Consider the following 12,513-nt stretch of genomic DNA (forward strand, 5'->3'; position numbering starts at 1 on the left):
CTATCCCATAGTCGAGTGCCCATATACCCATCACACATCCTCCATCCCATAGTCTCATGCCCATATACCCATCACACATCCTCCATCCCATAGTCCCATGCCCATATACCCATCATACATATCCTCCATCCCATAGTCCAGTGCCCTTATACTCATCACACATCCTTCATCTCATAGTCCCATGCCCATATACCCATCATACATATCCTCCATCCCATAGTCCCGTGCCCATATACCCGTCATACATATCCTCCATCCCATAGTCCAGTGCCCATATACTCATCACACATCCTCCGTCCCATAGTCCCATGCCCATATACCCATTATGACATCATCATCACCATGGCAACCGTTATGACATAACCGTCACCATTGCAACCTATGATGAATCAGCATCGCCAATGCAACCATTGTGACATCATAATGAACGGCAGGGCTTGATGCACACACAATTTTTCCCATTATGTAGATACGGGCAAAATTGTTTGGTGAATTGGAATGTGCGGGGTTAAAATTTCACCTCACAACATAGCCTAGGACGCTCTCGGGGTCCAGACGTGTGACTGTGCCAAATTTTGTGGCTGTAGCTGCGACGGTGCGGATGCCAATCCCAGACATACACCCACACATACACACACACATACATACATACACACACTTGAGCTTTATATATTAGATATAAAGCTGAGTGTATAGCCACGCCCACTAAACATAGCCACATTCACTATAATATCCCACATCATCCCGTCATCCAGAGCTACTGGACTACTACGCCTAATATCCCACATCATCCCGTCAGCCAGAGCTACCGGACTACTACCCTGTTATATCCCACATCGTCCCGTCAGCCAGAGCCACCGGACTACTAATATCCCACATCATCCCGTCAGCCAGAGCTACCGGACTACTACCCCTAATATCCCACATCATCCTGTCAGCCTGGGGTCAGAACCAGAGCGCTGAGTGGAATTTCCCTAACTTCCATACCAATGATTCCTTTAATAGAAGCCTGGGGTGAGAATCAGAGTGCTGAGGGATTTACCCTAACTTCCTTACCAGAGATCCCTTTAACTCCTTCCTGCCATCCAACGTACTATCCCGTCCATGGTACCCGGGCCCGTATGACCGGGGACGGGATAGTACGTCGGGCCCTTTAATGCGATCGCATTAAAATTCCGACACCATCTCACCTTAGAAAAGATGGCGTCGGCATCCCGGGCTGCGATCCCGCCCCCCGGCATCCAGAGCGCTGTGATTGGCTGTTCAATTCTGAACAGCCAATCGCAGCGTTTCTCATTGTTTCAGCCAATCAGCTTGGCTGAAACAATGATGTCCTAGGCGGGGATCGAGTACCGATGTACTCGATCCTAGAGCCGGTGCCTGGCAACGCCAGGCACCGGCAAAAAGCACCCGGATTGGCGCGATCGCCGATCTGATCGATCGCGCCAATCGCAGTGCACAGCGGCGCTATATCGCCGCTGTGCCCTGCCAGTACTGGCCAAGATCGGTGCTATATTAGGGCCTGCAGGAGTTGGCTGGCGCGATCGATTAGATCGGCGATCGCGCCAACCACAGGGCACAGCTGCGGTCACCATGTGACCGCTCTGTGCCCTGCTGGTGACCTGGGCATGACCTGCCTAGTAATCGGAGCTGTGAGCTCCGATTCAAGGCAGTTGCCATGGTCACCAGGCAGATCAGGGATTGGTGGGATCGATGTAATCATTCGATCCCACCAATGACAGGTCACAGCAGCGATGAGACCGCTCTGTGACCTGCCCCCTGACCTGCCTCTGACCTGTCTGACCTGTCTGCAGGGGTCCTCACTCTAGCTGAGGATTCCTGCAGAGAGGTCGGACGCAGCAAGAGCTCCTGTGCTGGGTATTGTGGTGCCACAGCTTGTAGCATCACAATCCCTGCAGAAGAAAGAAGAAGAAGAAAGAAAACTACAATTGTAAGTGTTAATTGATCCCTGATCCCCTGCCCAATCTATCTTCACCCCCCCAATCTATCTTCATCCCCCCCTCCACCCTCCCTCTTACCCCCCTTCACCCCCCTTTTACCCCCCTCCACCCCACTTTTGCGCCACCTCCGTGCACAGCCGGCGAGCGTTGATCGCTGACGCAGTTCACCGATCAACACTCGCGCTCGCCTTTTTTTCCTTAGCCCCCTTTGCGCCACTTCCGTTCACACATTCCGCAGCCGCAAAAGTTGGATAAGTGACACACGTCACTTATCCAAGCTTGTGCCTGCCGTTTTTCATTTTTTTCACCCCCCTTTGTGCCACCTAACTACAACCCTAACTGTTGATCCCTGCCCAATCTATCTTCATCCACCCCAATCCCCCATCCCCCTTCCCCCTATTTTTACCCCCCTCCACCCCACTTTTGCGCCACCTCCGTGCGCAGCTGCCAAGCGTTGATTGGTGACGCAGTTCACCGATCAACACTTGAGCTCGTTTTTTTTCCTTAGCCCCCTTTGCGCCACTTCCGTACACACATCCCGCAGCCGCAAAAGTTGGATAAGTGACACACGTCACTTATCCAAGCTTGTGCCTGCCGCTTTTCATTTTTTTCACCCCCCTTTGTGCCACCTAACTACAACCCTAACTGTTGATCCCTGCCCAATCTCTATTCATCCACCCCAATCCCCCCATCCCCCTTCCCCCTATTTTTACCCCCCTCCACCCCACTTTTGCGCCACCTCCGTGCGCAGCCGCCGAGCGTTGATTGGTGACGCAGTTCACCGATCAACACTTGAGCTCACTTTTTTTTCCTTAGCCCCTCCGTACACACATCCCGCAGCTGCGAAACTTGGATAAGTGACACAGTTCACTTATCAGAGTTTGCCGTTTTCCTTTTTTTTTTTTTCCACCCCCCCCTTGCGCCACCCCGTGCGCACATCCAGCAGCCTAGTTTTGATAAGTGACACTTATCAGCTAGGGCCTGCTGTTTTATACTTTTTTCCACAGCTTTTTCTTTACAGAAAGTTTACACCAATCACTCCCCCCCCTCACGTACACATACAGTTTTCAATAAAGTGTACACCCAAGCACCATATTTACACAAAAATGTCATCAAATTCATCCCAACAGCGCTATTCAGTGGAGGAGGCATATGCTTTACTTGCCTCCGAAACTGATAGCGATTTGGATGACGATCCGACTTTTCTTTATTTTTCGGATTCTTCATCCTCTTCTTCTTCCTCTTCCCCCTCCTCATCTTCCTCCTCGGGTCCTGCGGAACCGCCACGCAGACGCTCCAGGACAGAAGATGAGGCAGCGCCCACCATGCCCGCACCAGACCCAGTGCTCCCCGTATGGACCTCGCCCCCCAAAAATTACGAGCCACTGATTCCTGATTTTGTGGCAGAATCAGGAATCAAGTTTGACACCACCGGCCTCACAGAAATTGACTTTTTCAAAGTCTTTTTCTCTGAGGATTTTGTTAACCTCATGGTGGAGCAAACTAATTTGTACGCTCGTCAATTTTTGGAGCAAAACCCGCGTTCAACATTTTCAAGCTGGTCTCCTGTAGACGCAGTTGAAATGACGCAGTTTTGTGGCCTGGTCCTCCATATGGGGATACTGAAGAAGCCGGAAATTCGGCAATATCGGAGTGTTGATATTTTATACAACACTCCAGTGTTCCGAATGGTCATGGCCCGGACGCGTTTTGAGGCCATCCACAAGTTTCTGCATTATACTGATAATGCAGCGTGTCCCGCACAAGATGACCCCAACTTTGACCGTCTGTTCAAAGTTCGGCCGGTCATTGAATACTTCAACAAAAAGTTTGCTGAAGTGTACGTGCCCCAAAGGGACATCTGCATGGATGAGTCCTTGGTTCACTTCAAGGGAAGGCTGCGATTCCGTCAATACCTGCCCAGTAAGAGGGCCAGGTACGGAATCAAACTCTATAAGTTGTGTGAGAGTACCTCAGGGTACACCCACAAGTTTAGAGTTTACGAAGGGAAGGACACCCGGATTGAACCCCCTGAGTGTCCTCCTTTCCTGGGAGTGAGTGGGAAAATTGTGTGGGATTTGGTGCACCCACTGCTGGATAAAGGTTATCACCTCTACACTGATAACTTTTAGACCAGCATCCCACTCTACAAATCCCTCTCTGAGCGACGTACCGCAGCCTGCGGTACTGTCCGCAAAAATCAGAGAGGCCTCCCGAAGACGCTACTTGGGCAGATGCTCCGAAAAGGTGAGAGCAGAGCCCAATGTAGCGACCACCTGCTGGTGGTCAAGTACAAGGACAAGAGAGATGTCCATCTCTTGACCACCATACACGGTGATGGCAGTACCCTCTGCACTGTACGGGGTACCTCTACACAGGTCCTCAAACCGACATGTGTAGTGGGGTACAACAAAAAAATGGGGGGAGTTGATCTCTCCGATCAACTCCTCCACCCGTACAATGCATTGAGGAAGGCCAAGGTGTGGTACAAAAAGCTGGCCGTGCACATCGTCCAAATGGCAATGCTCAACGCATTCCTGCTGTCACAATGTGCATGCCCCAGCGATACGGCGTACCTTCATTTCCAGGAGGTAGTGGTTAAGGCCATGATGTTTGGCGCTCAGGAAGGAGCGGGCCCCAGTACTTCAGGAACTGAAGGTGCTCGTATTGTCCCAGGTCAGCATTTTCCGGGGGTGGTCCCGCCAACCCCAAGAAAAGGTAAGCCGCAAAAAAGGTGTCGAGTGTGTTACAAAAAAGGAATACGCAGGGACACCACTTACCAGTGCGACACCTGCCCCGAAAAACCTGGCCTGTGCATGAAGGATTGCTTCAAATTGTACCACACCTCCATGCACTACTAATTTACATTAGATTAGTTGGGGGCACATCTAGATTTGTTCATTGGGGGTCTAGTATCCAAAATGATGTCATATGTGGGGTTTTTTCCTGTTTAGGCACATCAGGGACTCTGCAAATGGAACATGACGCCAGCAGACCATCAAAGTCTGCATTCCAAAACAACACTACTTCCCTTTCGAGCCCCAACGTGTGCCTAAACAGTTTTTTCCCACATGTGGGGTACCAGAGTACCCAGGACAAATTGGACAATGACTTTTGGGGTCCAATTTCTCCTGTTACTCTTGGGAAAATTAAAAATTGGGGACTAAATGATCATTTATGTGGGAACAAAACAGGATTTTATATTTTCACGCCTGGGCATTATAATCTTTAGTGAAACACTTGGGGGTTCAAAGTGCTCACCACACATCTAGATAAGTTCCTTAGGGGGTCTAGTTTCCAAAATGGGGTCACTTATGGGGGGTTTCTACTGTTTAGGAACATCAAGGGCTCTGCAAATGGAACATGACGCCCGCAGACCATTCCATCAAAGTCTGCTTTCCAAAATGTCATTACTTCCCTTTCGAGCCCTGACGTGTGCCCAAACAGTAGTTTTCTCCCACATGTGGGGTATCAGGGTACTCAGGACAAATTGGACAACAACTTTTGGGGTCCAATTTCTCCTGTTACTCTTGGGAAAATTAAAAATTTTGGACTAAATGATCATTTATGTGGGAACAAAACAGGATTTTATATTTTCACGCCTGGGCATTATAATCTTTAGTGAAACACTTGGGGGTTCAAAGTGCTCACCACACATCTAGATAAGTTCCTTAGGGGGTCTAGTTTCCAAAATGGGGTCACTTATGGGGGGTTTCTACTGTTTAGGAACATCAAGGGCTCTGCAAATGGAACATGACGCCCGCAGACCATTCCATCAAAGTCTGCTTTCCAAAACGTCATTACTTCCCTTTCGAGCCCTGACGTGTGCCCAAACAGTAGTTTTCTCCCACATGTGGGGTATCAGGGTACTCAGGACAAATTGGACAACAACTTTTGGGGTCCAATTTCTCCTGTTACTCTTGAGAAAATTAAAAATTGGGGACTAAATGATCATTTATGTGGGAACAAAACAGGATTTTATATTTTCACGCCTGGGCATTATAATCTTTAGTGAAACACTTGGGGGTTCAAAGTGCTCACCACACATCTAGATAAGTTCCTTAGGGGGTCTAGTTTCCAAAATGAGGTCACTTATGGGGGGTTTCTACTGTTTAGGAACATCAAGGGCTCTGCAAATGGAACATGACGCCCGCAGACCATTCCATCAAAGTCTGCTTTCCAAAATGTCATTACTTCCCTTTCGAGCCCTGACGTGTGCCCAAACAGTAGTTTTCTCCCACATGTGGGGTATCAGGGTACTCAGGACAAATTGGACAACAACTTTTGGGGTCCAATTTCTCCTGTTACTCTTGGGAAAATTAAAAATTGGGGACTAAATGATCATTTATGTGGGAACAAAACAGGATTTTATATTTTCATGCCCGGGTGTTATAAACTTCTGTGAAGCCCTTGGGGGTTCAAAGTGCTCACCACACATCTAGATAAGTTCCTTAGGGGGTCTAGTTTCCAAAATGGGGTCACTTGTGGGGGGTTTCCACTGTTTAGGCACATCAGACGCTCGTCAAACGTGACATGGCGTCCAATCTCAATTCCAGCCAATTTTAGGTTGAAAAAGTCAAACGGGGCTCCTTCCCTTCTGAGCCCTGCCATGTGCCTAAACAGTGGTTCCCCCCCACATATTGGGTATCAGCGTACTCAGGACAAATTTGACAACAACCTTTGGGGTCCAATTTCTCCTGTTACCCTTGGGAAAACAAAATATTGGGGACTAAATGATCATGTTTGTGGAAAAAATATGATTTTTTATTTTCATGCCCGGGTGTTATAAACTTCTGTGAAGCCCTTGGGGGTTCAAAGTGGTCACCACACATCTAGATAAGTTCCTTAGGTGGTCTAGTTTCCAAAATGGGGTCACTTGTGGGGGATTTCCACTGTTTAGGCACATCAGACGCTCGTCAAACGTGACATGGCGTCCGATCTCAATTCCAGCCAATTTTAGGTTGAAAAAGTCAAACGGGGCTCCTTCCCTTGTGAGCCCTGCCATGTGCCTAAACAGTGGTTCCCCCCCACATATTGGGTATCAGCATACTCAGGACAAATTTGACAACAACCTTTGGGGTCCAATTTCTCCTGTTACCCTTGGGAAAACAAAATATTGGGGACTAAATGATCATGTTTGTGGAAAAAATATGATTTTTTATTTTCACGCCCGGGTGTTATAAACTTCTGTGAAGCCCTTGGGGGTTCAAAGTGGTCACCACACATCTAGATAAGTTCCTTAGGGGGTCTAGTTTCCAAAATGGGGTAACGTGTGGGGGGTTTCCACTGTTTAGGCACATCAGACACTCGTCAAATGCGACATGGCGTCCGATCTCAATTCCAGCCAATTTTAGGTGGAAAAAGTCAAACGGGGCTCCTTCCCTTCTGAGCCCTGCCATGTGCCTAAACAGTGGTTCCCCCCCACATATTGGGTATCAGCGTACTCAGGACAAATTTGACAACAACCTTTTGAGTCCAATTTCTCCTGTTACCCTTGGAAAAACAAAATATTGGGGACTAAATGATCATGTTTGTGGAAAAAATATGATTTTTTATTTTCACGCCCGGGTGTTATAAACTTCCGTGAAGCCCTTGGGGGTTCAAAGTGGTCACCACACATCTAGATAAGTTCCTTAGGGGGTCTAGTTTCCAAAATGGGGTCACTTGTGGGGAGTTTCCACTGTTTAGGCACATCAGACACTCGTCAAATGCGACATGGCATCCGATCTCAATTCCAGCCAATTTTAGGTTGAAAAAGTCAAACGGGGCTCCTTCCCTTCTGAGCCCTGCCATTTGCCTAAACAGTGGTTCCCCCCCACATATTGGGTATCAGCGTACTCAGGACAAATTTGACAACAACCTTTGGTGTCCAATTTCTCCTGTTACCCTTGGGAAAACAAAATATTGGGGACTAAATGATCATGTTTGTGGAAAAAATATGATTTTTTATTTTCACGCCCGGGTGTTATAAACTTCTGTGAAGCCCTTGGGGGTTCAAAGTGGTCACCACACATCTAGATAAGTTCCTTAGGGGGTCTAGTTTCCAAAATGGGGTCACTTGTGGGGGGTTTCCACTGTTTAGGCACATCAGACGCTCGTCAAACGCGACATGGCGTCCGATCTCAATTCCAGCCAATTTTAGGTTGAAAAAGTCAAACGGGGCTCCTTCCCTTCTGAGCCCTGCCATGTGCCCAAACAGTGGTTCCCCCCCACATATTGGGTATCAGCGTACTCAGGACAAATTTGACAACAACCTTTGGGGTCCAATTTCTCCTGTTACCCTTGGGAAAACAAAATATTGGGGACTAAATGATCATGTTTGTGGAAAAAATATGATTTTTTATTTTCACGCCCGGGTGTTATAAACTTCTGTGAAGCCCTTGGGGGTTCAAAGTGGTCACCACACATCTAGATAAGTTCCTTAGGGGGTCTAGTTTCCAAAATGGGGTCACTTGTGGGGGGTTTCCACTGTTTAGGCACATCAGACACTCGTCAAACGCGACATGGCGTCCAATCTCAATTCCAGCCAATTTTAGGTTGAAAAAGTCAAACGGGGCTCCTTCCCTTCTGAGCCCTGCCTTGTGCCCAAACAGTGGTTCCCCCCCATATATTGGGTATCAGCGTACTCAGGACAAATTTGACAACAACTTTTGGGGTCCAATTTCTCCTGTTACCCTTGGGAAAATAAAAAAAGTGTTGCTAAAATATTATTTTTGTGACTAAAAAGTTAAATGTTCATTTTTTCCTTCCACGTTGCTTCTGCTCCTGTGAAGCACCTGAAGGGTTAATAATCTTCTTGAATGTAGTTTTGAGTAGCTTCAGGGGTGCAGTTTTTAGAATGGTGTCACTTTTGGGTATTTTCTGCCATATAGACCCCTCAAAGTGACTTCAAATGTGAGGTGGTCCCTAAAAAAAATGGTTTTGTAAGTTTTGTTGTAAAAATTAGAAATCGCTTGTCAAATTTTAACCCTTATAATTTCCTAACAAAAAAAAATGTTGTTTCCCAAATTGTGCTGATGTAAAGTAGACATGTGGGAAATGTTATTTAGTAACTATTTTGTGTCACATATTTCTCTGTTTTAAGGGCATACAAATTCAAATTTTGAAAATTGCAAAATTTTCAAAATTTTTGCCATATTTCTGTTTTTTTCATAAATAAACGCAAGTTATAGCGAAAATTTTTTACCACTAAAGTGAAGTACAATATGTCACGAGAAAACAATCTCAGAATCGCCTAGATCCGTTGAAGCATTCCAGAGTTATAACCTCATAAAGGGACAGTGGTCAGAATTGTAAAAATTGGCCCGGTCATGAACGTGCAAACCACCCTTGGGGTGAAGGGGTTAAGAGGGGCCTGGGGTCAGAACCAGAGCACTGAGTGGATTTGCCCTGACTTCCATACAATGATCCCTTTAATAGAAGCCTGGGGTGAGAATCAGAGCGCTGAGGGATTTACCCTAACTTCCATACCGGAGATCCCTTTAAGAGAGGCCTGGGGTCAGTACCAAAGCGCAGAGGGGATTTTCCCTCACTTCCATATTGGGGATCCCTTTAAGAGAGGCCTGGGGTGAGAACCAAAGCGCTGAGTGGAATTGCCCTAACTTTTATACCGGGGATTCCTTTAAGAGAGGCCTGGGATCAGAACCAGAGCGCTGAGGGGATTTGCCCTAACTTCCATACCGGAGATCCCCATACTGGGGATCCCTTTAAGAGAGGCCTGGAGTCAGTACCAATGCGCTGGATGGATTTTCCCTGACTTCCTTACCAATGATCCCTTTAAGAGAGGCCTGGGGTCAGAATCAGATTGCTGGATGGATTTTCCCTGACTTCCATACCAATGATCCCTTTAAGAGGGATGATGTGCCTATAGGATGGAGGATGTGTGATGTGTATATGGGCACTGAAGGGGTGATTCAATTCTGTCATGTGCTCTCTGCTCCTTTTTGGGGGGCAGACAAAGGCTGGGAGCTTATATTTCCAGGAATGCTAGATTTTTCCCACCCGGTCAGTATCTGCTGAGGTGTTTTCTGGAGAGGGAAAACTGTTGCTCATAGCAACCAAAACAGCTCTGGTGAAATGAAAGATGCTTTGTGATTGGTTGCAAGGAAAACTGTTGATCATAACAACCAATCACAGCTCATCTTCTTTTACACAGCTCTAGTGAAATGAAAGATGCTTCGTGATTGGTTGGTGATACCCACACACACACACATTCAGAAATATATATAGAGATAGGGATTTTCATATAAAGCTGCATGATCCGGTCATCAGCCCGTGTGTTTACGTGCAATAGTCAAGTATCAAGTGCAGTTATCTTGTGCATGGTGGGTGTGGAGACAGATGAATAGTAGGGTGCAGATTCAGAATAATATTTTGAAGGAGGGAACAGGGCAAAATTAGTTTACTGAGTAGTTGATGTGGTAGGCTTGTTTGAAGAGATGGGTTTTCAAAGCGCGCTTGAATAGGTCGGGGCTAAGTATCAGTCTGATCATCTGGGGAAGTGCATTCCAAAGAACTGGCGCAGCATGAGAGAAGGCTTGGAGATGGAGGTGCGAGGTTCAGATTACGGGGGATGTTAGGGGATGTTAGTCTTAGGTCGCTTGTAGAAGGAAGGGCACGTGTAGGGCAAAAGACAGAGATGAGAGAGGAGATATAAGGTGGTGCAGAACTGTGGAGAGCTTTGTGGGTGAGAGAGATGAGTTTATACTGGACCCTATAGCGAATAGGTAGCCAGTGTAATGACTGGCACAAGATGGAAGCATCGGTGAAGCGGCTGGACAGAAATATGACCCTGGCTGCCGCATTCAAGATGGATTGGAGAGGAGTGAGTTTGGTAAGAGGGAGACTGATCAGAAGAGAGTTGCAGTAGTCCAGACGAGAATGAATAAGAGCAACAGTGAGAGTCTTAGCAGTTTCAAAGGTGAGAAAAGGTCAGACTCTGTAGATGTTTTTAAGATGCAGGTGACAAGAGCGAGTGAGTGATCGGATATAGGGAGTAAAGGAAAGTTCGGTGTCGAATATGACCCCAAGACAGCGGGCATGCTGCTTGGGAGTTATGGTTGAACCCTCCAGGGTTATTTCGATGTTAGGTAGAGTTAGTAGAGGGGAGAAACACAAGAAGTTCAGTTTTGGAGAGATTTAGTTTCAGATAGAGGGAGGACATGATGTTAGAGACAGCAAACAGACAATCCTTGGTATTTTGAATTAGGGTAGGGGTGATATCAGGGGAAGAAGTGTATAATTGGGTGTCATCAGCATAGAGATGATACTGGAACTCAAATCTGCTGATTGTTTGCCCAATAGGGGCAGTGTATAGAGAGAAGAGGAGGGGGCCTAGGACTGAGCCCTGCGGACCCCGATAGTAAGGTGATGAGGAGAGGAAGAGGAGCCGGCAAAAGATACAGTGAAGGAGCGGTCAGAGAGGTAGGAGGAGAACCAGGAGAAGGCTGTGTCCTTGAGGCCCATAGAACGGAGCATAGTGAGGAGGAGCTGGTGAGCTACAGTGTCAAATGCGGCAGAGAGATCCCGGAGAATCAGCAGGGAGCAATTACCTTTCGATTTAGCTGTTATTAGATCATTAGAGACTTTAGTGAGGGCAATTTCAGTGGAGTGTAAATAGCGGAAACCAGATTGTAATGGGTCGAGAAGAGAGTTATCCGAGAGATAGCGGATTAGACGGGAGTGAACCAAGCGTTCCAGGAGTTTAGAGGTGAAGGAAAGGTTAGAGACAGGTCTGTAGTTAGCAGTGCAGTTCTGGTCCAGGAATGGCTTTTTAAGTAAAGGGGTTATGATGTTTAAATGAGGAGGGGAATATACCTGAAGAAAGAGAGAGGTTAAAAATTTTGTCAGGTGAATGGTGACAACTGGTGAGAGAGACTGCAGGAGATGTGAAGGAATGGGGTCACTGCTGCAAGTTGTAGGCCGTGCAGAAACGAGGAGCTTGGAAACTTCTTCTGAAACAGTCTCAAAGATGTCTAGTGAGCTTGAGGTGCAGCAGGAAAGGGGATCCAGGCACTGAGGAGATTGGGCTAAGATATCCTGATGGATGTGGTTGATTTTTTCTGGGAAATAAGTGGCCAGATCCTCACCACTGAGGTTGGTGATGGGGGCCAGTACTTTAGGTTTCAGGAGGTAGTTTAAGGTTTCAAAAAGTCATTTTGGGTTGTTGGATAGTGAGGTGATGAGGGTGGTGAAGTAAGATTGTTTGGCCAGATGAAGGGCAGAGTTATAGGTTTTGAGCACGAGCTTATAGTGGATGAAGTCTTCTGCTAAGAGAGATTTTCTCCACTGCCGCTCTGCACACCTTGAGCAGCGCTGAAGAAAGTGTGTTTGCAATGTGTGCCAGGGCTGCCATTGTTTGTGTCGAGTCTTTCTGTGTATAGAAGGTGCTGCTTCATCTAGGACATTCTTCAGTGTATTATTGAAGTGTGACAATGCTAAGTATGGACAGGAGAGGGAGGAGATGGGGCTAAAGATGTGTGTAGATTGTCCATAAGCTGCTGGGTATTAATGGTACGTGTATTCCGATAAGTGTGGTAAGTGGGGGTGTCCC

Source organism: Dendrobates tinctorius, unplaced genomic scaffold (assembly GCF_039654945.1).
Source record: "Dendrobates tinctorius isolate UK_male_01 unplaced genomic scaffold, ASM3965494v1 ptg000064l, whole genome shotgun sequence".
Classification (NCBI taxonomy): Eukaryota; Metazoa; Chordata; class Amphibia; order Anura; family Dendrobatidae; genus Dendrobates; species Dendrobates tinctorius.